Source organism: Miscanthus floridulus, chromosome 3, assembly GCF_019320115.1.
Source record: "Miscanthus floridulus cultivar M001 chromosome 3, ASM1932011v1, whole genome shotgun sequence".
In the NCBI taxonomy this organism is placed as follows: Eukaryota; Viridiplantae; Streptophyta; class Magnoliopsida; order Poales; family Poaceae; genus Miscanthus; species Miscanthus floridulus.
The window spans coordinates 47,919,910-47,945,077 of record NC_089582.1 but is presented as its reverse complement, the minus strand read 5'-3'; the positions used below and the strand labels follow the sequence as shown (position 1 = coordinate 47,945,077).

At 45.4% G+C, this 25,168-nt stretch overlaps 3 long non-coding RNA genes across 3 annotated transcripts; 1 reads left to right on the top strand and 2 right to left on the bottom strand.

Annotated features, from left to right (window-relative positions):
• Positions 1 to 4,387: 4,387 nt before the first annotated feature.
• On the bottom strand, positions 4,388 to 5,747 carry LOC136545661 (uncharacterized). The gene is made up of 3 exons (XR_010781125.1): positions 5,611 to 5,747; positions 4,910 to 5,525; positions 4,388 to 4,695 (listed from the first exon to the last, which is right to left on the bottom strand). It is a non-coding gene; the product is annotated as an uncharacterized lncRNA (long non-coding RNA).
• Positions 5,748 to 10,698: 4,951 nt separating this feature from the next.
• LOC136545660 (uncharacterized) lies at positions 10,699 to 11,354 on the top strand. Its single transcript, XR_010781124.1, has 3 exons — positions 10,699 to 10,810; positions 10,960 to 11,101; positions 11,189 to 11,354. It is a non-coding gene; the product is annotated as an uncharacterized lncRNA (long non-coding RNA).
• Positions 11,355 to 19,961: 8,607 nt separating this feature from the next.
• On the bottom strand, positions 19,962 to 23,898 carry LOC136545659 (uncharacterized). The gene is made up of 3 exons (XR_010781123.1): positions 23,345 to 23,898; positions 21,930 to 22,059; positions 19,962 to 20,911 (listed from the first exon to the last, which is right to left on the bottom strand). It is a non-coding gene; the product is annotated as an uncharacterized lncRNA (long non-coding RNA).
• Between the last annotated feature and the right edge of the window lie 1,270 nt (positions 23,899 to 25,168).

The following is a 25,168-nucleotide window of genomic DNA, read 5'->3' as shown; positions in this document are numbered from 1 at the left end:
TCGAGCTGCCGCTCTTAGACCGACTGTTCACCTGGACAAACAAAAGGGCTGAGCCAACACTCGCTAGACTGGATCGTGCTTTCTTTACCACGGAGTTCGGAAACGTCTTTCCTGGCTCCACTCTCACCTCCGGCCACCGTCCAACCTCTGATCATACTCCAATCCTTGCCTCCATCCAAACTAATATTCCTAAGCCCAGCATTTTCAGACTAGAGAGGTCTTGGCCCCTGGACCCCTCCTTCCTACACTCTGTTCTCCCTTCTTGGCAGTCTGTCTCTCGCACTGGGGATGCTGCTCGTGTCATGGTTGCACAGGTCAAGGCGGCTCGGCTAGCATCAAAGGTTTGGCTGCGTAAGCATCGCTCCCCCCCCCCCATTCATATACCATAATTGCTACTTCCTCACTTGCTTATTTGACTACTTGGAAGAATTCAGATCACTCTCTCCAGGTGAATGTTGTCTCAGGGACCAGTGCTCAAACCGGTTGCAGCTATTCCTCAGCCAGAAAGCGGCTTACTGGAAGCAGCGGGGAAAAATGAAAAGCCTCAAGGAAGGTGACGCCAACACCAAATTCTTCCACGCTCGTGCATCTTGCCGCCAAAGAATGAAGCGAATTGTGGCAATAACTGTGGATGGCATAGTTCTGGTCAATCATGCGGCGAAGTCTGAGGCCATGACCAATTACTACACCAGCATCCTTGGTGTGCCTGACGACACGAGATGGAATTTCGATGTGGCAAAACTCTACCCTGTGACGCATGCTGCTGCTCTGGCCGACCTGGTGGCTCCTTTCTCTGAAGGTGAAGCTCTCAATGCAGTTAAATCAATGAACATCAATAGCGCCCCTGGACCCGATGGATTCGGCCCAGCCTGGTATGTGACTGCTTGGACTGCCATCAAAGACGACATCCTCAGCTTCCTCTCAAGCTTTTACAACGGCACGGTGGATCTAGACCGCATCAACCGGGCATACATTGTTCTGCTGCCCAAATGTCAGGGGGCCACAGCTCCGAAAGATTTTAGGCCGGTCTCCCTCCAGAATTGCCCGATCAAGATTATCACCAAGATTCTTACCACCAGGCTGCAAAGGCACGTTCAGCAGTTGATTGACATCGACCAGACCGGTTTTATCAAAGGCAGATCAATTTCAGAGAACTTTGTTTATGCAACAGAGCTCGGATGGATCAAGTGCAGAAGGGGGCTGCGGCAAGGTGATGCACTGTCCCCATACCTCTTTCTTCTGGTGGCTGATGTCTTACAGCAGCTGATCAAACAAGACTCGGGCATCCGTCACCCCTCCATTGACGGTCCATGCCCAGTCTTACAATATGCAGACGACACGCTACTGCTAGTCCGTGCGGAGCTGACTGATGTCAGGCGGCTAAAGACAACATTAGATGACTTTGCACTGGCCACTGGACTTAAGATCAACTTCTCCAAAAGCACTCTGGTGCCCATGCACGTTCCTGAGAACCGCCTTCAGCGCGTTGTGCGTATCCTGCAGTGTCAAAAGGGGTCCTTCCCACATGTATACCTAGGTTTGCCTCTGTCCAATGTCAAGTTGAATCTCGCCGCTTTCACCCCGCTCATCTCCAAAGTGGACCGTCGGCTTGCTGGGTGGCAGTCAGCCCTCCTGAACCACCAAGGGCGGCTTGTCCTCATCAATTCGGCACTTGACGGCCTTGCAACCTATATGATGCAAGCTGTGGCCCTCCCACCGGGAGTGATCGCGGCCATTGACAAGAAACGGCGTGCCTTCCTCTGGGCTGGAACAGATAAGACCTCAGGAAGCAAATGCCTAGTACGATGGGAGGTTGCCTAGAAGCCAAAAGTTGAAGGAGGATTGGGGGTGCGCGATCTGGCTACATAGAACACCTGCCTCCTCCTTAAACTGCTGCACCGCCTACACCATCCAGAAGAGTCAGCATGGGTAGCCTGGGCATGGCAACACACAGACCTATCAACATTGGAGGGAGCCAATGACGGTAACCACTGGGATGGCCTAAAATCTCTACTGCCAGCATACAGATGTATAACCAAGGTCGTCATTGGAGATGGTGCATCTACGACGTTCTGGTGGGATTCATGGACAGAGGGCACCACGCTGGCACTCAAATTTCCCTGCCTACTCAGTCACTGCACTCAGCCAAATGTTTCAGTCAGGGAAGTATGCATTCGCGGCCTTGCGACCATCCTGGTGCCGCGACTCTCTCCCCAGGCATGCAGCGAGAAGGCTGAGGTCGAGGCTATCATCGCTTCCATCAACCTACAACAGCAGCCAGATGAACGCTCCAGCAAGTTTACTTGCACGGCGAACAGGCTGGACACCGGCAGCATATATCGTGTCTCGACACACTACGGACAAGTCAGTATGATCGACAACTTCGTCTGGAAAAGCCGTGCTCCCCCCGGGTTCGGTTCTTCGGTTGGTTGCTGCTCCATGAAAGAATTCAGTGCCGAGCAAACCTCCACAACAAGCATGTCCTGGATGACGACATTTGCGAACTCTGCGGCCAATCCGCTGAGACATGTGACCATCTCATCTTCCAGTGCACGGTCGCTAGATCTTTCTGGAACCACCTTGGATGGAGAGACCTGCCTATCCCTCCTGTCAAAAGGCTCTGGGAATTGCCCAGGCCGGCTGAGGTGCCATCAAAGCTCTTTTCTACAATGATTCTCCTCTGTTGCTGGCAAGCTTGGAACCATAGGCACGACGTCGTCTTCCATCAGCAACAGCCTTGCCTTCGGCGGCTGCTTGCTACTGCCAAAGAAGCATGTCGCCTCTGGAGCTGCCGCCTAAAAGTCGAAGATCGATGGATAGTTGACAAGTGGTGCGCAATGTTTGTAATGAACTAAGCTCTCCTAACTCCTCATTTGTAATCTAAATATGACTACGGGTCCTCGACCCTGTAGGTGCCTTGGCACCCTGCATCCACCGGCTCGCCGGAATCAATGGAAAATCCATTCAGGTGGGGCTCTCACCCCTCCGGTGATGTCTTCAAAAAAAAATCTTGAAATGTAACGAATGGGATACATTTAGAAATATATGTTGTATGAAATGTTGCATGTCTCAGCTACTAAGTGTAGTTGTGAAATTAGCAAATTGGGTGGAAGATTAACGGCAAGTCGGCAACACTTCTGCATGGCTGCTTTTTTTTTACAAATTGAACATTGTGATTGATTCAAAACCAATAAATGTTCTTACTTCTATAGATACTGAAATATGTATTGCCATAATACAGTAGAAAAAAAGGGGAATTGCTCAGATACTCCTCTTTCTAAAAATTATACCGATGTCAAAGCAGCTCGTCTAACAAATTATTTTTTCTTAATTACTTTTCTCTTGAGTCTCGCATGGGCCTGGCCCGTCGAAGCCTAGCACTGTTGGTCGGCTCCCGGACCTCGTCCGTTCCATTCCAACGCTCCCTCTCCTCGTCCTAACCCGATACCATCGCGTCACGCCTGCGCTGCCTTGTTGGGGCTGAACAGACCTCGCCACCCCCAATCAATGTCTATCAAAGATTGGTGATTTCTTACTCAGAGAAAATAAACAAGCCCACAACATGGATTCAATCATTTAAGCAAATAGAATCAGACTATCTGTGTAATGATAAGCAGATAGTCAGCTTGTGGGTCACAGAATGATAACAAAGAACATAGAAAACCAAGAAAAGGAATCACAATTCCACTATGCAAGCGCAAGCACAAGAAAATCATCCACCCACTGGCCAATGCATTAGCAATTTTTTTTCCCAAAGATCCGTTACCAGCTTTCATTGATAAGAGAAGAGCAGGGCAAATACAATTCTCTGGAGCAAGGAGCGTCCATTTTGCATGGCTTCATAATACAGTGAAGACCACACCACCCCTACAGTTCATAAGCTAAATTACATAATACTTGTAATAGCTATTCCTAAGAAACTAATCATCTAAACTATAGGCCTGATTGGCGCCTCTCCTGGCAGCTGCGCCGTCAATGGCAGCACCATTTCCAGGCCTCTGTTCCCAGCACGTATCCACACCTTGGCCTCATCCTGAATTGCACTGAAAACTTGTTCAGCAGTTCTGGTGATCTTGTTGAAAATCCTCTCTTTCCAGATTTCCCAGACAGTTAGCATGATCATTGACCATAATCCGTCTCTTGTACTTCTCTGACCGCTGTTGCCCATGTCAACAAACCATTGTCCCAAGTCATTAGTCTGGACCCAATTTGCCGGCCTCAGTGCCATTGCCATAATCCATGTGCCAACCTTTTCCCAAATGATTCTAGAGAAGCAACATTCATGGAATAAGTGTAAGACTGTCTCTAGGTTTCTTATGCATTAGCAAATTTCAGTTTAGAGAGACTAGTATATTGCCCATGCTAACGCTACGGTGACATTTAGGACAACACAAATTAAACAACCAAAATGGTGTACATGCTTCGATGATTTTGAAAAATCATCGATCACATAGGCACACTACAAAATAGTCCCAAGCACATTACAGACCCTAAACTGCAGGGAAGAAACCAAGATTACAACATCAGGGGGACCACCTCCATACGAAATCATAGTAATACAGGGCCGTTCACCTGCCCTTAAAATCAGCCGGAATCTACTGTTCACGGCTGAAAACACTGTTCACCCTCTCCCGAATTCCTCCAGATTCCTCCAAATTCCTCCCACAGAATTCAGCAAATGTCATGATATGCTACCTGAAAAAATCAAGGACATCAGCAAGTGATCTGCAAGGTCATCGACAAATGGCACAGGCACATCAGCTGCAATCGGAGCTGCTCCTAACTGCAATACTTAACATACACCATAAAAAACAACCATGTAAGAACCCGACCTAATAACATGTTAAGAATGTTAATTGGTTGGTTGGTTGCCTGAATTAATAACGCAAGAAAAAACATCATAACTGACCTTGTGTCCTTGAGGTGTGATGTGGTACCCACAGAAATTGTGAAGCAACAGCAACGCAGCCTTTGGACAGAAGAACAATCCTTGGAAGCAAGACATGTCTACCACACAGGAAGTCGCTTTATCTATGGCCAAGCTTGCTACCTTTACCAAAAAAAATCTAGAAGCAACAAAGGCACATGATTTAAGGCTACATCCGGATAAGTTAGGAGCGCAGGCTTGTCCTCGTCTCAATATAGAGAAACCGATAGAGGGCCGCCTCGTCCTTACCCAATGCTCCTGAGGAAACACAAGTCACATGCAAATGTTCAGGATCATCAGAATTCAGTCCTGTACAGAGAGACATATTTCGAGTTTGACATATATCACATCTAATTCCTCATCAATTGACCAAAACTTCCCCGTTGCTACTGATCATCGTCAAAGACCACGAGCTATGTGAAGGCAATAACACTATTCTTGACCATGCATTCACCTCAGCGGCATTCCATCCAGCACCTTGACTGCAGTAAGATACGAAGACAACTCTGTCACTCGTGATGCGATGCCTCTAAGCTCAAGCATCCAGCAACCTTGAGGTGCGTGGAGAATACCGCGAAAGCGCCCGAGCGAGCAGTCTCTGGGACGAATCAAGAGCATGTACTCTCAGAAAGGGAAAAGGAAAATGAAAAGCAGTGAAGTTACGCTTACAGAGTTGCACCGACTCTTCCAATGGCGACGCCCGCGCTGGTGCTCCTGCCCGCGTGGTGCTCCGGCCACCTCATGTCCATGCTCGAGTCTTGCAAGCGAGTCCTCCTCAGCAGCAGTGTACTCCGAAGCAGGGATTTCCAGGTATAGACAGTTGACCTCGAGCTTTTGGCCGTCCATCTCCGCCTATCTCGCTGCGCTGTATGCGTCCCTCGCCAGACCCTTGATCCCCAGGTGAAATTTTCGTATTTTGGTCTCTCTTGAAAATAATTTTTAGAAAAATACCAACGTCAAAACATTTTCTGAAAATAGACCATTTTTAGCCGTCTTAGCACATAACGCCGAGATATGAGGCTCGGCGTCGTGTCACTCGACGCCGAGGTATTGCCACGTCACGGACGACCGGGGTCGTCGTCGACACGTTGGCGCGTGGGTCCGAGATGTCGGCGTCGTGTCAGCCGACGCCAAGTACCCAACCTCGGCGCGGACGTACTGCGCGCCGAGCTCTGGCCCCATCCGGAGCGCGGCCCAGGCGGCCCAATAAAGCACGGTGGCCCAGCAGCTCGGCTTTGGGTCACTTAACGCCGAGCCTCTAGACCTCGGCGTGACCCGACTCAACGCCGAGGTCTGGACCCTTTAGGCCGCGCCGAGGCCCCTTCTTCTTCCTCCCTTCATTCTGAAACCGCCGGCCTCCCTCTCTTTCTCTTCTCCCCCGCGCCGCCAGCAAACCCTAACCCCCAAAATCGACCCCCGGTGCCATGATCTCGGCTCCCGAAGCTTCCTCAAGGTAATGGTCCCTCCCCTCCTCCATTCTATCCACGTAGATGTGCTTACATTGTCCCTAATCATTTGGAATCATGGTTGTTTGGTGATTTGGTATATTTGTGTTTGCATTTGCAAAATGTATGGCTTAGGATTATTGAGTGCATTATTGTTTAACTGTTTTATGTGATGAACATGTTAGGTTAGTTTGGTTTCTAGTTATTTTGGTCATTAGGGTTATTTGTTTATTGTAGGTGTCATTAGGGTTAGTTATTTGTTGGTCATTAGGGTTACTATGTATTTTATTTATTTGTTGGTCATTACATTTCAATTTGTTATGACTAGAAATGATTATGTTGTTAGGGTTGAAAAACGATGAAATGATATATTTTAGTTTCTACTTATTGGATTGAAATATATTCATATGTTATACTACTTGTTGTGTGATGGCTGTAGATGGATAAATTAGTGAGGTTGCATCATGGAGGCCGTATTGTTAGGACAAGAGATGATAGTTTGGAATTTCTGGACATGTGTGAGGAGTTGTTGATTTTTTCTGAAACACCATCTTTGACCCAGTTAGTGAAACGAGTGAAGGTTAAGTTAGGCTGGAATGAAGGAGACGTGCATGTTCAGTTTAAAGGTGTCATAGATATTGGGTCATCGAAGGGTCCTCGGATCAAGCGGTTGCTCAAAATTACAAGCGAGACTGAATGGAATGATTACAAGGCAGTTGTATTGGCCTCAGAAGTGCGATCTTTGGATTTAGTAGTAAGTAAGGAGTCCGGCTTAGGAAATGATAACTTCGAAGCATGGCCATCTTCCCCTGCTCACATAGGTTATGGTCCTTTGCCTGAAGAAGAAATACTTGTCACACAACTAGGCTACGGTGGAGATGAGGAAGAGAATCCGGTTGCCGATGGTGAGGGCAATCATGATAGTGATGAAGAGGATGATGATTATGTAATTGTTGATGCAGAAGAAGGTTTGGACGACGCTAGCAGAGACTTTTCTATTGAGGATGAGCTTAGCGACGAAGATGATCTTAGTAGTGAAGAAGACTTTGGTGATGCTAGGGCTACGAAAAGTTTTGACATGGAGATAGCTGGAGATGATGAGTCCTTCGTAGAGGAGATAGCCGAAGACTCTGATGACGATCGCCCTGTTGGTCGTCTGAATTTTAGGGAAATAGAGATATTGTCTAGGGTCTTGCCTTGGAGAGATCCACTAGTTGGTGATTTCGAGGACCTTAGCCATGGTCATAGGGCAGTAGCTGATGGTGGGCCAAGTGATACAACTGTGCCTGATGTTAGCGGTTGCCTCATCATACGGAAGGGCATATTGTTTGCTACCATGGATGAGTTGAAATCATGGTTGCAAGAGTACTCCATTGTACACAACCGACCTTTTAGGGTCATCAATTCATTCAAGGAGAAGAGGTACACTGTTGCTTGTGAAGAACAACAGTGTGGTTGGAGAGTATGTGCTAGGAAGACGAAGGCAGGCAAATGGAAGATTACCTCAGTGAAGCAACCACATGTTTGTGCCACTGCTGAGGCAGAAGAGAACCATCTGTAGCTCAATTCTAGGTTCATTGCAAGGTAATTATGCCCCGTGGTGAAGCATATGCCAACCATTACGGTGTCTACGTTGGTTGAGATCATCTTCCAACGGTACAATTACTATGTCAAGTATGGGAAAGCATGGAGGGCAAAGCAGCGTGCACTGGAAATAATATTTAGAAATTGGGAAGAAGCTTATGAGCGCCTCCCTATAATGTTGAACGCAATGAGGGCTGTAAATCCTAGGATGCACTTCGAGTATTTACCTAAGGAGGGTGAAACAAGGAATGGTAGCCAGGTATTTGGAAGGGCGTTTTGGGCGTTCGGGCAGAGCATCGAAGCATTCAAGCATTGCAGGCCCGTCGTCTCAATTGACGGGACCTTTCTTACAGGAAAATTTGAAGGCACAATGCTTATTTGTATTGGGATAGATGCAGAGGACCAGCTTGTGCCATTGGCCTTTGCGATTGTTCGGAAGGAGGACACAGATAGTTGGTGTTGGTTTCTCAGGCTAGTAAGACAAGTGGTAATTGGTCTGGGACGTGATGTTTGTGTGATATCCGATAGGCATGCTGGCATTCTGAATGCCGTAGAACAAGAGATTCCTGGTTACGGCCAAATACATCACCGGTGGTGCACCAGACACCTTGCTCAGAATCTTATAAGGCGTGATCACACAAAGGACAACTTCAAATTATTTGAGGAGGTTTGCAGGCAGCAAGAGGTTCAATTATTCAAAGACAAGTTAGATGCCCTGAAGTTAGCCACAAATGTTGATGGCAGGCAATTCTTGAGCGAGTTGATGGCGTCGAAGGATAAGTGGTCACTTGCATATGACACGGGTGGTTGGAGATGGAGCTTCATGACTAGTAACATGGCAGAGATGTTCAACAGCCTTCTAAGAGGTTGTCGTGGTCTGCCTGTGACTGCTATTGCCTCATTCACCTTCTACAAGTTGAATTCTTGGTTCGTTTCGAGGAAGAAGCATGCGAGGTCTCTATGGACAGCAGGCAAAGCTTGGCCACTTTTAGCATCTCAGGAACTAGCTTTCTCAAAGAAAAAGTCTAAACGATAGAAGGGTTCATGTTTCGATCCGATCAACCATGGATATGAGATTCTAGAGGGTGGCGGAACTAACATTGGTGGTGAAGACCGGGGTGCTCGAAAACATAAAGTAGTGATCAATGAGAACAAGTGTACATGTGGAAAACCGATCATATACCATAGGCCTTGCTCCCACATGATTACAGCCTATCGCCTTAGACGTGTTGACCCTGAGGTCCCTCCCCGTATGGCTGTGAAGTTCTCTTTGAGGAACCTAATGAGCACCTAGAATCCTCAATTCGAGCCATTTCTTGACGAGAGTCAATGGCCTACTTATGATGGCCCCAAGTATGTGGCTGATCTTGGTTTACTCTGGAAGAGTAGAGGACCTAGGCGGCGGAAGCGGTTCAGGATGGACATGGATCGAGCCACGAAAGGTAGATCAACCACGAGTAAGGTTGGGAGACATTTTGTAGAGGACACCCAAAAGAGCCGTTGCTCTGGTTGCCATAAGCCAAGCCACAATAAGAGAAAATGTCCTGAACTACTTAGACAATAGGTATCTATCAAGCTAGCTACTAGAATTGCTTTGAGTAATGGTACATTGGTTTACTTTTGTTTTTTTTATTTTTATGTTACTTCGTACCACATACACATGCTTTAACTTATACTAATGGTTTGGCATTGCTTATGTTGCAGGATGGATCGGTTCCCCCTTCTTGATCCAAGGTTTGATGAGCACCACCAGGCTCGGAGGATCGAGAACGGAGAGGTATATTCAACAATTCGTATGAAAACATTACATTGTTCATGTTTTGCTCTATAGTCCATGCTCTTTATAAAGTGACATGAACTAATACTTTTTCATGCTTGTTTTTTTGCAGGTTTTGAATGTGCTGAGGCCAATGACACATGAGGCCTCTACGACCATGGTCTACGACGAGAGGTACACGCCCCTCCTGAAGCTGGCGAACCTTGCTACCGTTGCTCGTGTTTGTCGTCGAGGCACGCCACCTTTCAACCCAGCGGCGCTGACGGCGTTGATAGATCGGTGGCGTCCGGAGACACACAGCTTTCACCTACCATGCGGGGAGATGACGGTCACTCTCGAGGACGTTGCCATGATCCTTGGAGTCAAAATCCGAGGATTCCCAGTGACAGGAGACACGGAGTCTGAAGGATGGCAGCAGCGGATTGAGCACTTCTTGGGACGGCCCCTAGCGGCAGTTGAGGCTGGCAAGAAACGGCACAGCAGTGGGGTGTCCCTGAGGTGGCTTCGTCAGCAGTTTCGGGAGTGCCCACCCAACGTAGACGCCGAGACCGTGACATACTACTGTCGGGCCTACGTCCTCCACATGTTAGGTACGGTTCTCTTCCCTGACGGCACTGGAGACACGGCGTCCTGGATGTACATCCCGTGCCTTTTGAACTGGGAGGATGCCAACAATAGGAGTTGGGGCTCGGCTATACTTGCCATCCTGTACCGTCAGCTTTGCGAGGCTTGCCGCCGTCCTAGAGGCGCGTACGCTACAATGTCAGGGTGCATCACACTGTTGCAGGTAATAAAGCAAAGTTGTACAAGTTACCACTACAATTCAATGTTTTTTCTTAACAAAAGTGATTAACATTCATGTTTGCACTCTTTTTTTTGCAGATTTGGATGTGGGAGAGGCTTCCAGTTGGGAGACCGCATCAGCTTGATCCCCCACAACCTTGGTTTCCTTAAGGAGACGCAGTTGTCGCCCCTACCGTGGCACACCTCTATGAGCGAGCCCACGGAACATACCACGTGTCACGCCACGCGTACATCAGCTTCACCAACGAGCTGGACACCCTTTTGCCACAGCATGTAAGTTTCCCACCCTTTTGCCCTAATCAAGGATATGTGCACAAATTGAGCGTTGACTAGTTGATGACGACGTTGTTTACAGGTTCAATGGATCCCATATCGGCGGAGGCAAGTAACAGATCTCAACTTGAGCGCCTTGTGCATGGCAGACGAGGACATCTGGACGATGAGGACCCCCCTTATTTGTTTCTATGCAGTGGAGTACCATCTCCCTCACCGTGTAGCACGGCAGTTTGGTAGGCTGCAGCCTTCTCCGCCCGATGATTTCTCCACCGGTTGGCAGCTCCACAAGTACGTAACATACAATATTTTGTTCATTTCACATGAAAGAATCATTGAGTAGGCCTTCATATTGCTGATTTGGTGTAAAATTTGCAGGTTCAACAGACAAAAAAATAAGAAGATCACCAACTGGCAGCTGGAGCACCAGCGCTACATTGATGAGTGGATGTTGATGGAGCAGAACAACATGGGCATCCACGCCATCCATCGTGACAAGGCATTCCATGATTACCTTGTTTGGTTTGGTCAACGAACAAGGCTTCAATTGAGGCCCGCTTGGACGGAGCAAGACATTACTGACATTGCGAGCGAGGATGAGGGCAACAACCCATATGACCAAGCTACCCAAGAAGGGAGGCAAGTTGAGATCGCCCCTGCATTAGCCAGAGCTGTAAGTGATACAACTATTTCAATCTCTGAGGTCTTTACTGTGATAGAGACTTAAATTATTGTTTTTGTTGCATAGAGCATGGAGATAATGAGGACAGTGGCCGACCAAGGAAGGGCATTGATGATTCCTGTGGGCGATCCTGATGAGGCCTCCATGTTACGACAACACATTCAGGTAGTCTTCTCTCATTTAGTTGATGTTACATCTTTATATAGTTTTGCGACCAACCCCACTTACTAATAGTGCTTTCAAAATGCAGCGTGCCATGCATCGCCTACGAAAGGTAGCTGCATGCCTTGGATGTAGACGTTCCCCGGATGTGGCAGTCCCACAACATCTTGGTGCTGGACCTTCTACTGCACATGTTGGAGGGACTTCATCTTCACATGGTGCACATGGTGGTAGGACTTCTTCACATGGTGCAGCAACTACTGCAGAGGGTGGTCAAGGACATGATCATTATGATGATGAAGATGATGAAGGACAGGGAGAGTACTATGATCATGAGTATGATGAGATTGGCATGTCCCAGCTTGGAGATGCACCCCAAGGAACTCAAGGCCCCTCCGGTTCTGGACGTCCACATAGGACGCTCAGACCAGTGGACAGGTACACTCTAGGTACCTATCCGTTTGGGAGGGGAAAGCGTTACGCTCGCCGTCCACGTTAAGGTACAAGGAGCGATAAAAGATCCAAAGACTTCATATGCTTTATTTTGTGCATGAACTATGTATGCATTGGACCTTGTACTATGTTTGGACTATGTTTGTTGATTGATGAAGCATATGTATGGACTATGTTGGATGTTGAATGTGTTGGACTATGTTGGATGCTTAATGTGTTGGACCTTATGTATGTACGGATGTTGAATGAATGTGTCTGTCGGTGTGGTCATGTGTTATGTGAATGTGTGGAACGTCGCCATGTTTCATGTTTCCAGCTATTAAGGGCCTCCGTCGCAACTCACAAGGAAGAAGGGGTGTCATCATCCCCATCCTCCATGTTATGATCAACCTCTGTTGGATCCACGGTGACATGGCAAGCATGCAAAGGGGACGAAGCGGCTTAGGAGAGTCGGGGAGCTAGCGAGCTCAGGTCCGTTGTTGGCACAAGGTCATCGTCGGCTGATTAGAGTAGTGGGAAATAGTGAAGCAAATCAAAGAAGAGATGGTATATTTTGGTGAACCCAGGGGCTCGGCGTTTAGTCATTTGATGCCAACCCCTGGTACATACTAGAAAACAATTCACCGAAGCGCCAAGGTGCCCAACCTCGGCGTTTAGTCATTTCACGCCGACCCCTGGTACATACTGGAAACCCTTGCATCGAAGCGCCGAGGTGCCCAAGCTCGGCGTGGGGTAAATTGACGCTGAGCCATGAACCTCGGCGTGTTACGACTAAACGCTGAGGTTCGGCCCAAACCGGGCCACGGCCGTTGCCAAACCCTAGGGTTGGCGTGGGCCGACTCGACGCCAAGCCTCAGCCCAACTCGCAAATGGCCGAGCCAAACCCTAGGGTCGGCGTGGGACGACTCAACGCCGAGCCTCAGCACACCTCACACACGGTCGAGCCAAACCCTAGGGTCGGCGTGGGCCGACTCAACGCCGAGCCTCAGCCCAACAAAACCCAAACCATTTGGTATATGTTGCGATCCTATTTGCATGATTCAAATGAAAAATCTTTCTCAACGATTCCTCTTTGACTAACACGAGTTATACTAATAAGAGTAGACAAGTTATATTTATGTTTGTATGTTTGTTCCTGCAGGAAAAACCGATTGTTGGTTCGATTTCAATCCCCTATTTTTAGAGAGACTCAAATCTTTTTTTCAGTTTGGGAATCAACCATAGTACATGAAACTTAGAGGTAGGTAAACTGCAATTTATGAAATAGCGGAGGCACAACGATTACACTCACATCAAAAGTAACAAATGGCATGTCGCAAACTAAACCTAGCATGCCTTAGGGGATTGAAAGAAACAAGTGATACAGACATTGCAAAGGGTACACACTCACATAAAAACTAACAAGGGCATGTTGCAAACTAAACCTAGCATGCCTTACGAGATTGAAAAGAACAACTCATACAAGCATTCCACATTCGGATTGACTAACAAATGTTGGTCCTAATAATGCTCCCACATATTGAACTGAGTTGCGCCTTCCCCATAGTATCCTCCAGTTGACGGAGGCGGTGGTGGTGGCGGTGGCGGTGGAGAAGGAGGTCCGTCCTTCTTATGGTACGGGCACTCGCAGTACGGATTATTGCCTAGTGCCTCCTCTGCATCATTGCTGTTGTCGTCGTCCAACTTGTCCCTGTTACCACTTCCAGGGCCATACTCTAGGTCAAAGATGCATCCCTGTAGATATGTGATGTACTGTTGATGGGGATAGATAGGAGGAGGGTCGACCCATCTAGTGAAGCCACAGTTATCTGGACAGCTTGAATCCTGAAAACCCATCTACCAATAAGTACTACTAGAAACCAAATGCAAATCTAAAAAAGGAGAGAGTTCAAAGGCAATACAAATCCTCGCGGGCATCTGAAGAAACGACGGCCTCCACCGTCACAGTCGTTGTACATCTGCACAACGCAATCCAAACCATGGCGGCATTTTGGCCAATCTTCAACGCGCTTCTCGTATGATCTAAGAGGTCTCTCACGGGTGAAGTCACTCTTCCTCTCCAAAGGAAATTCCTCTATTGGTTCTTCAAAAGAATCAGGACCCAGAGAACCCTCCCACACAATCGGAGGTCCCTTCCTCACCCCCTTTCCTCTCCCTCCGCCGAAACCCTTTCCACTCGAGGAACCTCCACTCAACATTTGCTATAAACTAAACCAGAAAACAAGTTGTGTGGATGTGGAGCAAGACATGGAGCACTATATATAGAGATGAAGGCAGGTTCACCATGAATGCTACTTGACAAAAACACATGTGTGCGTACTCATTTATTGAATCTACAAAGGCTAGATGCTTCATCTGAAAAGCCTACAACCATGACTGGTCATTTCATCTGAAAAGGCTACACCTGTGTTTTGTCACTTCATCTAAATGCAGTACATCACTCTGATATTAATTCGTTGCGTATACGGATACAACAGTAAACAAATCTAGGCTTTTCAGTGAGTTTTCAAATAGACTTGTAGCCCTTTCAGTGACTGCAACAGTACCTGTAGCCCTTTCAGTGACTGCAACAACACAAGTAGTCTTTTCAGTGATACAAACAGTACCACTACAGTCTTAGGATAGTTAACGAAGTACAGGGCATAAGACCATCTGAAATAAAATCATAGTGCATTACAACATAATAAAAAAAGTCCAGGGAATAAGTTCATCTGAAATAAAAGCAGAGTGCATTACAACATTGTAAAAAAAGTCCAGGGCTACACGACATCGCTCGTGAATGAACCAAATACCTACTGAGTGCAACGAGGCCACTTTCCCTTCCTCTCGGCATCGGGATTCTCCTCCATCGCTGCCTTCGCTCGGCACACACGCTCAAGCTTCTTCTCCCTCTCCGCCCTGTACGCAGCAACATGCCTCCTTTCCTCCTCTTCCTTATGCTCCTTTTCTATAGCCTCCAGTCTGCGTCTCTGCTCAAACCTCTCCTTAACCTTCGCATCCCACTCCTTCAGGCCTTCTAGACGCTGCTTGTCCGACTCCTTGATCTCAGTGTCAATCCACTGCTCAAAGTCACACAGTGGTGGAACGGTCTGCAAGAAAAACAAATTGTTACAAAACAAATAAATAAGCAATACTTAATATCACAAGAAAATTAATTAACACAATAAAAATTCCTCACAAACAATGCACGGCGCTGTTGCTTTGTAGGTTCCCATGCATAATTGGGACACATCTAGTACCTCTGTCTATATGTTTCCTCATCTTCAGAGATGTCTACCTTGTAAGGATCACCACAAAAGCACATTGGTCGAGGAACACCTTCAGGGAGAGGCTTTAGGTCGTAGGGATTTGCCCTCTGGCGACCATAGCTACAATTGAAAGAATTTAGTCATATTAATGGAGAACCAAATCTAAACCTAGGGTTTTCTATTTGTTGCACAGATAATGAATAAACATTGGGATTACCTTGGAATACGAGCTTTACCATACATTGGCATCCTAACATTATGTAGAAAAAAAATCAATCCAAAGTACCTTGCAACGAATGTAAAGGCACTAATACTACATCACCATACCTCCCAAATAAGCTTTTCATTACAAACCCTAAACAAATTTGAATCCCAACAAACACAAAATTTAACTCAATGATTATAAACCATAACATATACAACAACACCAATAACCATACATTTGGGTCATTCAATCATTTGAACCACCATACATTGCACGAATGACATGAACATGAACCAAACCTATAATGCCAAGTTCAAAAACAAACGAATCTAAATGGATGAATTGAAAGAGGGGAAAGAGGAGTACCTTGGCAAAACGCCTTGGTCATAACAAATTGAAATGTAATGACCAACAAATAAATAAAATACATAGTAACCCTAATGACCAACAAATAACTAACCCTAATGACACCTACAATAAACAAATAACCCTAATGACCAAAATAACTAGAAACCAAATGAACCTAACATGTTCATCACATAAAACAGTTAAACAACAATGCACTCAATGATCCTAAGCCATACATTTTGTAAATGCAAACACAAATATACCAAATCACCAAACAACCATGATTCCAAATGATTGGGAACAATGTAAGCACATCTACGCAGATAGAATGGAGGAGGGGAGGGACCATTACCTCGAGGAAGCTTCGGGAGACAAGATCCGGGCACCGGGGGTCGATTTTGGAGGTTAGAGTTTCGTGGCGGCCGTGGGGGATTTGGGAGCCGTGGGGGAATGGAGGAGGGGAGGGAAGAAGAAGAAGGGGGCCTCGGCTTAAAGGGTCCTGACCTCGGCGTTGAGTCGGGTCACGCCGAGGTCTGGAGGCTCGGCGTTAAGTGACCCAACGCCGAGTTGCTGGGCCACCGTGCTTTGTTGGGCCGCTTGGGCCGCGCTCCGGATGGGGCCAGAGCTCGGCGCGTAGTCCGACCGCGCCGAGGTTGGGTACTTGGCGTCGGCTGACACGACGCCGACATCTCAGACCCACGCGCCAACGTGTCGACGACGACCCCGGTTGTCCGTGACGTGGCAATACCTCGGCGTCGAGTGACACGACGCCGAGCCTCATATCTCGGCGTCATGTGCTAAGACGCCTAAAAATGGTCTATTTTCAGAAAATATTTTGACGTTGGTATTTTTCTAAAAATTGTATTCAAAAGAGACCAAAATACGAAAATTTCACGATCCCCAGCGTGTGGCTCCCCTGTGGCTGCCGCTTCCTCCTAGGCGCGCGGCTCCCCGCGGCCGCCGCTCCCTTACCGCCTGCACCCACCGGAGGACCTCCGCGCCAAAAGAGGCACCTACGCCGGCCCCCACGGAGAACACGCACTCCATGCCACCGCCGGTGGCCCCGCGCAACACAAGCCCCGCACCCGGTGCCTTGGCGGCCTGGCGCTCGGCCTCCAGCCCTCCATCCAGGCGGCGTGGTGGCAGATCCAAGCCGTCCCGACCTCCTGGCCGCCACACCATCTCCTCGCCAGCTACTTCTCCTCCGATGGCGTGGAGGCGCTGCCGCCGTCTCCAGACCCCGCCTCGCATTGAGCTTTCGCTTTTTTTCGGGGGAAAAAAGGAAAAAAGAACCTGGAGTGGGAATCGAACCCAGAGCGCGGGCGCAGAGACGAAGTCGCGCCGCGGTCCGCGGTTGTATGAATTGCAAAGGAATTTCAAAGAATGCAGTTCCTCTATTTTGTGCCGTTTGGACCAAGGAATCGACCTTGCCGTTCCTCTGGAAAGGAACACTTCCATTCACAAAACGCAGGAAAGAAAAAATCCACTCTGATCCAAAGTTTTCGCATATGCCCGAGACGGTCGCGAGCGTGGAGGTTAAGAAGCCGGTAGAAGCAAATGTTTTATGCCTCTTCCTACCTTTCCAAAGTGGTCAACTGCATCTTTTTGCTTGAGCTCATGGCCATCCGTCCATGGCCGACCTGGCACCAGGCTGGCAGGACAGCGGCAGTGCTGGGCGATGGCCGCGCGAGGGGCACTGGCTGCTGGAGGGACGACGACGGCGGCGGCGGTGGCTGCGTCGGCGGCGGCGCAGCAACCAAGAGAGAGACTACGAGACGGGAGAGACCCAACAAAAACGAGAACGCAAACGAGTGGATGAGAATGGCTCTGAACTTTGGTCAAATAACCATAGATAGTAGGCCCCACATGTAAGTGAGAGCGCGAGGGGATACAAGACCAATGCCATCACGGTGCTAGTAGAGGATTCCGTATGTACTTTCATTTAAATTAAACATGCACTTATGGCAGAAGATTAATTGACAAACAAAGAATTCTAAAAAAATATTTCCATGATTAGCAATCAAATTTATATATTTGTTTGGTTCTGACACACGTAGTACCTGTCGAAGTAGTAATCACATATTTTTATTTGTTAATTAAAGTTTTACGTTGTAATGACAAACATTTGAATAACTAAACAAATGTTCATCTCTTTTAATCATATCTCATGTTGCGAGAATCTTGTGTTACAATTCCTGTGTTCCGAACACCCCTCGAATCTTACGGAAAAAATGGAAAAGGTTTGGCCCATCCGCATGTGAAACAAAGCCCTCACCCCGGCCCTCCTCTCTCTCACTGACCCCGGCCGCCTGCTCCCTCTCTTCAATAGCTTTCTTGGATAAATCTTCACATAAACTAACACTGCCCAGTTGCTGATTTTGGCATCATTTATTACTTTCTACGAACAATCCAAATAAATATATGCAAATAATGGTTACAGATTAAGAAGAAATATATGTACAATCAAAATTCATGAAAAAATAAAGAAATTTTTTTATTGATTCATTGCTTCGCTAAAGCACATAAGAGAAAGTAAACGGCAGTATACTGGAAAAGGTTCTTAAAATGGCATTAAACCTCTAACTTTAAGATTGGTTTTGCAGCTCATGAACAATACCTTGTCTTTGATATTCCAGTACCCATTCATTGGAAACCACGTTTTCAGAAATCCAGAATCTTGATACTTAAGCTACAACAACAACAAAAGGAGAGCACATAAGGCAATCACAAACTGCATTACGGCGTTTATTACATCTGTGTGTGACTTCAACCTTCACACCCCTAAGGGCCTTCAAGAGCTGAAATTCAGAAAACAACATCATACATCTAAAATTCTTTTGCACATTGCATTTTGTATCAAGTCAGGAGAAAGCGTGGATACCTTATCATACTCAGGTTTAGTCAAGTTACTATCCATGAATCAAAGTTCTCATATAAAAAGCAGGTGAATGATGTAGTAGTTGTGTTGACAGTTTCTTTATCTATAGCATTAAACACACGAAGTCTTTTTGGTGGATGACTGAAACTGGATTAAGCGGAATTGATATATTCGAATGAGAAAGTCACCGGATCATGCGCCGTCGCCATTGGAGCTGTCCACCCTGCCGTCCCTGCCTCACCAGATCATGCGCCGGCCAAAAAGGAACAAAATGGATCGAGAAGCACCTTATCCTCGATGCACCGCACTCACTAATCAATTTCTAGTTGCAGAAAAGCTACATAGTAATCAATATGAACACATTTGTGTAGCACAAGTCCAACAACAACCATATTCGTAACAGCACTCACTAAACATCAACTGCGAGAAAAATGATCTCAAAACTGATGGAAACAACCAAATATAACTTCATACTGTAACTTAATATTTAACATAGATATGTGCACCTTAGGTACATATTTCCTGAAATATTTTGACAAGCAACATGTATTTAAATGATTGCTGACCTTGTTCATGACCCAAAAGAACAAAATTCAGTATCTTAGAAATCAAGCAATCGGTGAGAAGAACATACCGCATCGATTAGCTGCTATGCGCCTTCCTCAACCAGTGCTACCTATCAGACCAACCCCTCCCCTGCAACCACAATTACAAAATAACACCATTGATCATATCATCAGTTCCTAACACTACACCACAACACCAAGATTAGCGATGGATGGTCTAACGCTAAAAGCGGCTACAGCGACAGATAATCTGACGCTAAAAAGTTACAGTGACAGACTTCTGCAGATGGTGTAAGTCCTGTCGCTAAAAATTTTTAGCGTCAGATAGTACTTTTAGCGACAGACAGTCTATTACCCTGAATATTTATAGCGACAGATAGTCCATTGCTAATTTTTAGCGACAGATGCTCTGTTACCAAGCATATATCGACAGACCATCCAATAGCCCATGTATTTATAGCGACAGATGGTTCAACAGGACGCTATAAATATACAAAAAAAATAAATACAATTAGAAAAAAACATTTAGCACATATCAAACCCACATTCAAGCTTAATGTCTATCACATAAAGATATAGAAACACATACAACACACCATAGAGGTCAATACTTATATAACATATAACTTGTCTTGCACACCGTTTGAACCATCCAACAAAGTCAGGCACCAAAAGATTACATGAATGCACTCCCAGTGAGCAATACTAGTATTTTGTGTTAAACATACTAAGGTTTGTGCACACAATCATTTCTAAGAACTCAAAAACCAAAAGCAATGGCTTGCCAACACTCCATCAGGTTATGTGTGGAGAACCATTTTCCAGAAACTCTTGTGCCCAGCACTTCCTGAAAAATATAATAACCATGTAATTAGGCAAATGGAAACTAAAAGCAATGGCTTGCAAACAATTTACAGAATGTATGATCCTTTGTCCAAAGGTAATTCAATTTAGCATCCCACAAGCAAACACAAAGTACAGATACTAGAAGCTGAAATGACACTATATATCAAAGCCTGACAATCCCACAAGCAAAATTTTAATGATCTTAGTGGCTGATGCCACTTTCCGTTGCCATAGATATTTGCATGCATCTGTAATCTTGTTCTTGCTAAAATTTTAAAGAAACAAAGCTACCACGCACACAGTGATGCAGTCCATTTATTAAAGATAGCAGCACCAACTATCACTTCATATGAGATTCTAGAGTGAATATAAAATTTGAGATGCAGATCTATAGTCGGCAGGAGACTTTTTCACAGAGCCACTAATATTTCACAGTGAAACTTCATATATACTCTAAAATAAAAGTCAGGGGCTGTCATAAGCTAACAACCTAGAGCTGTTATGAGGAAAGCTTAAATTTTTCTCCGGACCATCTCATGAAAAAACAAGCTTAATTTTTTAACTATCAAAAGAGACAGGCATCCAACGTTGGAACACCAGGCCATATTGCAGAGCTCGGGCTTGCAGAGAAGAGGAAGAAATAAGATCCTTGCCTTATGAGCTCCGGCTTGCAGAAGATCAATGGTGGCCTCGTCCTTCATCTCACTCAGCTCCTGCATCAAAAATGAGAACTCAACTTGATACAAGTAAACCAATTATCAACACTTGATACAATACACAGGAGATGATTGGGGAAAGACACCTAACATGGTACAATACACAGGAGAGCAATGCACACGACGACTGAATGGCTAGCTATATTCAGTTACTACCATCAAAGTAAAAGGAAAAAAATCCATGCTGATTCATTGAAGCCACAGATGACCTTCATATGTAAACTGAAGTTCAGAACTAACTGTTACTTGCACTTGAGAAAAACAAAGAAAAGGCATGGTAGGCATGCGCTCGAGAAAAACAAAAGGTTCACTTGCACAATTAATGTATTTTTTACTGCAGTAAGTGTGCAGGTTACTTACTGCAGGTTACTTGAGAAAAAAAACAAAAGGTTCACTTACTGCAGGTTACTTGCACACTTACTGTATTTTTTATAAGAGTCTGCACTTGAGAACTGTAATTTCCTACTAAGTACAAAAGGCTAGGTAGGCATGCATGGTGACAGACTACGTATGATTCATTGCCTCCAACATGTACGGTATGCAACTCCTTGTGTAACAGGCTTTTAGTATCTACTAATCCTATCAAGCTGATAGCTGGGAGATATAGCTAGCCCCTGCAGAGTTTGGTCACAGGCTCAGCTAGGCCTTCAGTTTGGTCGCAGGCAAGCAGGGGCCGGAGCCTAGTATGGCCTCCAGTGAGCTCCGCCCCTGTTTCCAACCACTTAGGAGAAAAAACCTGGCGATAATTTTCATTTCTCTTACTGTAGGTTTCTTATTTCAGCTACATGTCATAGTTGTATCTATTCCATTATATCTGACAGAATGTAGTAATTGCCTTCCAAATATCGCTTGACTGATAGCTGCAGCAGCTACTACAAATCAACTTATAGCTTAGTTGCTAATGCACATATGCAATAAAAAATTCAGAGGTAGTGACATTGTTTGGAGGCCCAACGCTAAAGACAGTAGTTTAACATAAGAAATTTGAGATATCTAAGAAGTCAATTGAGCTTACCTTCACTGTTATTGGCTTACTACTTCCCATTCAAACAGGGTCTTGACTCCTAAAGACAGTGGTTCACTAGAAGTTTGGAGCATCCCCTAGGGCTTTATGATGTCCCTCATCGGTATTAAGAGCTTGTGATCTAAATAAAATATTGTAAGAAAATCTTGGAACAGGAGGCAATGAATGTTATAAGAGATATTATTATTCTAAATCATGACTTGCTAAAAATACAGATTAGTATAATTCAGATCAAGACTTGCTAAAAATTCAGATTGCAGCCTAATATATGAGATAGTATATATAAGTCAGATCCAAACATGCTGAAAATTCAGACTGCAACTGAAACAATAAGAAAGTACTTGTTGTTAATTTAGCATAAAATAGAAAATCATAGAGACAACATCAATTTGTTAACTAGCAGAACAAGCAATGTCAACTAGCAGAACAATTACACTTATTACTCATGCTGGATATACTCATGTTTTGGACCTCTATCAATCATGTTTCTTCCAAGACTTAAAACTATACTTATGGAACTGGTATATTGGTTCTTCCAGAATCCTAGTACACTAGAATTTGTCATGCCAAGGTACAAAGTTGAAAGAAATTTAGGTATCTGAATATAAGGGTATTCCATAGTGAAAAGTTTTCAAAAAAAGTGAAAAGTTGATAATGATTTTAAAACAAAATGGCATGTTTTACGAGCACAACCGCAGTTAGTCATTTACTATTATTAAATGGATTGTTTGTGAATAGCACATACACGTACAGTTTGACTAATGAAGTACAACCTTCTGAAAAGAATTACTCAAAACAATTACACTTCATTAATGCTCAAACAATTAAATGGTACAAATATATCATGAGAGGCCCTTTCAAAAAAAAATAGATGCAAGTCTACTCATTTCATAGAATACTGTACATCTATTTGTAAAATCGTCATCTTACATATATGACTACTATTCACAAAACTTTCTGTTCTACTTAATATTGTAATCAATTCAGGAAACAAGAGAGACCAATTCAGAAATCTTAGATTGGAGGGAAAAAATAACAATAAGAATTACTACATAAGGTGCCTGACAAGCTGGTAACTAGTTCTTAATGGCAAAATTATTTTTGTCAGCAAACTAGTGCTCTCTTCGGTGATGTTTACTGAGAAAACTAATTCATATCTGAGACCAGTATTTTTTGACATGCATTTAGTTCAAAACCATGTTCTACAAATGATGAAAAAACAGGTAGCAGTAGTACACTTACAAATCAAAGATTAATTTATCTAGTAGTTCACTAAACATTTATCGATACGATATCAAGTCCAAACTTAGCAGCTAGCCATAAACACACGAGATGACGAGATCAAACCATAATTGCATCTACACAAGCAAATAAATTACACAAGGGAAGATGGAGGGCTGTCTCACATTGTAGTGACGTCTAGAGCGCGCGCCGTCGTGGGAAGTGGTGGCTGCCGCCATGGTGTCCTCGTCCTCCTCAGAGCTCAGACCACCAGCTCCTTCCTGAGCGCCTCCTGATGGGTCTGCGCCACCACATCCCGCACCGGTGCCGCATCTCAAACCGGTGCCGCTGCGAGATCACGGACCGGTGCCACTGCCGCATCTCGTGGCTGTGCACCTCCCGAGCCACACCGTTGTTGCCTCCTTGGCCCTCATGGAAACTGCAGTCGCCGCATCCCGGACCTCCGCCGGCTGCCGCTGCTCGGATCCGCGCCACTGCCGCATCTCGGACCCGCGCCGTTGACGCATCTCGAGCCCACGCCTCCGCATCCCAAGCCTGCTTGTGGCCGCCTCTTGGGCCCGCGCCGGATCTGGGACCCTCCTCACCTGATCGAGCTCTTCCTTGCAGAATCGAGCTCTTCCATGAGGAAGAGAGCACCGGGTGGGAGAGCTGCAGAGAGGGAGCAGGAGAGAGCGAACAGAACAGGGGATGCGGAGGGAGCGGCGGCTCGATAGATAGGCTGTGTCCGTGTGTGTTGTGACCTTGGGTTGCCTGGGTGGGAGGGATAGGTAGGCCAACTGTGGGCTTGGAGGCCGCACGTGAAAGGTTCATCTTTATTAATTATTTTTTTATTTTAAGTAATTAAGACACATTGGTGAATATTCTAATCAAAATAGTACTTGTAACTAAAATATTTTTACATGAAATAAACTGCATATATGTTGTTGTGTAAAAGTACACAAAATTTTGAAAATCATTTACTGTTTTCTATAGTTTAAACAAATTTCTACGTGTCTGTATTAAGTTCCAAATAAAAGTACGTGTTTCAAATTTCTGCGTGCTTATATTAAATTTTGGTCCATGATCATTTCATAAATATTTCAAACATTTTTAAGAAAGTGGGACTATATGTTCACAGATAGATACATTCAACAAAAAATACTAAAAAAAACTGAATCCAAGTACATTCAACCACGGATTCATAGCTTAGTGGTTTGTTCATGATTTGGAAAAGCTGAATTTGCGATTTCGGGGAGAGGAGAGTCTAGGGTTCACTGGTGGGCCAAACAAAAATTTGCGAGCGAGCTAGATAGAGGTGGAGCACGCGAGCTCAGCATGGGGCCCATTTTCTTTAGCGACAGACAAATTGATGGTACACTTGGCTTTAGCGACAGACGATTCAACGCTAAGTATGAATACCTATAGCGACAGACACTAAATTGCTAAATGAGGATTTAGCGTCAGATAATCTCTGAGTTATCTTTAGTGTCAGATCATTCATCGCCAAATATAATTTTTAGCGTCAGATGTCTGACAGTGAAGCGGTGTTGTGGTGTAGTGTAAGCAAAGATAAGTGAACAAAAGTGATCAGTTCCTAAGCAAAGATAAGTGAACAAAAGTGATAGGACTGGTTGGCATAACCTTGTTTTATGCATAGCGGGAACTAATTGATTGAAGGCATGCACGTGAAACCATACAGAGGACACCAAACTGAGAACGTTGAGAACGTTCAGCAGAGTTTTTTTTACGTTTAATCCACAACCAGGACCCTCAGAAGTCAGGCCATCAGCACAACCGCCACGAATTAACATGCACGACGAGATGCGACAGCTTCTGATGGCCATCTTCATCTGCTTCTGCAGCCTACACAAACAAAATATTTTAGAGCAGGAAGCGGCCAACGCCGCCACAATAACAAAATAAAAAAAAATTGCCCGACGCACCGAGATTCCGCCAGTATTTGAGATTCATGCTCAGTGACTGCAGCGCCATGGCGAGGAGATCAAGAA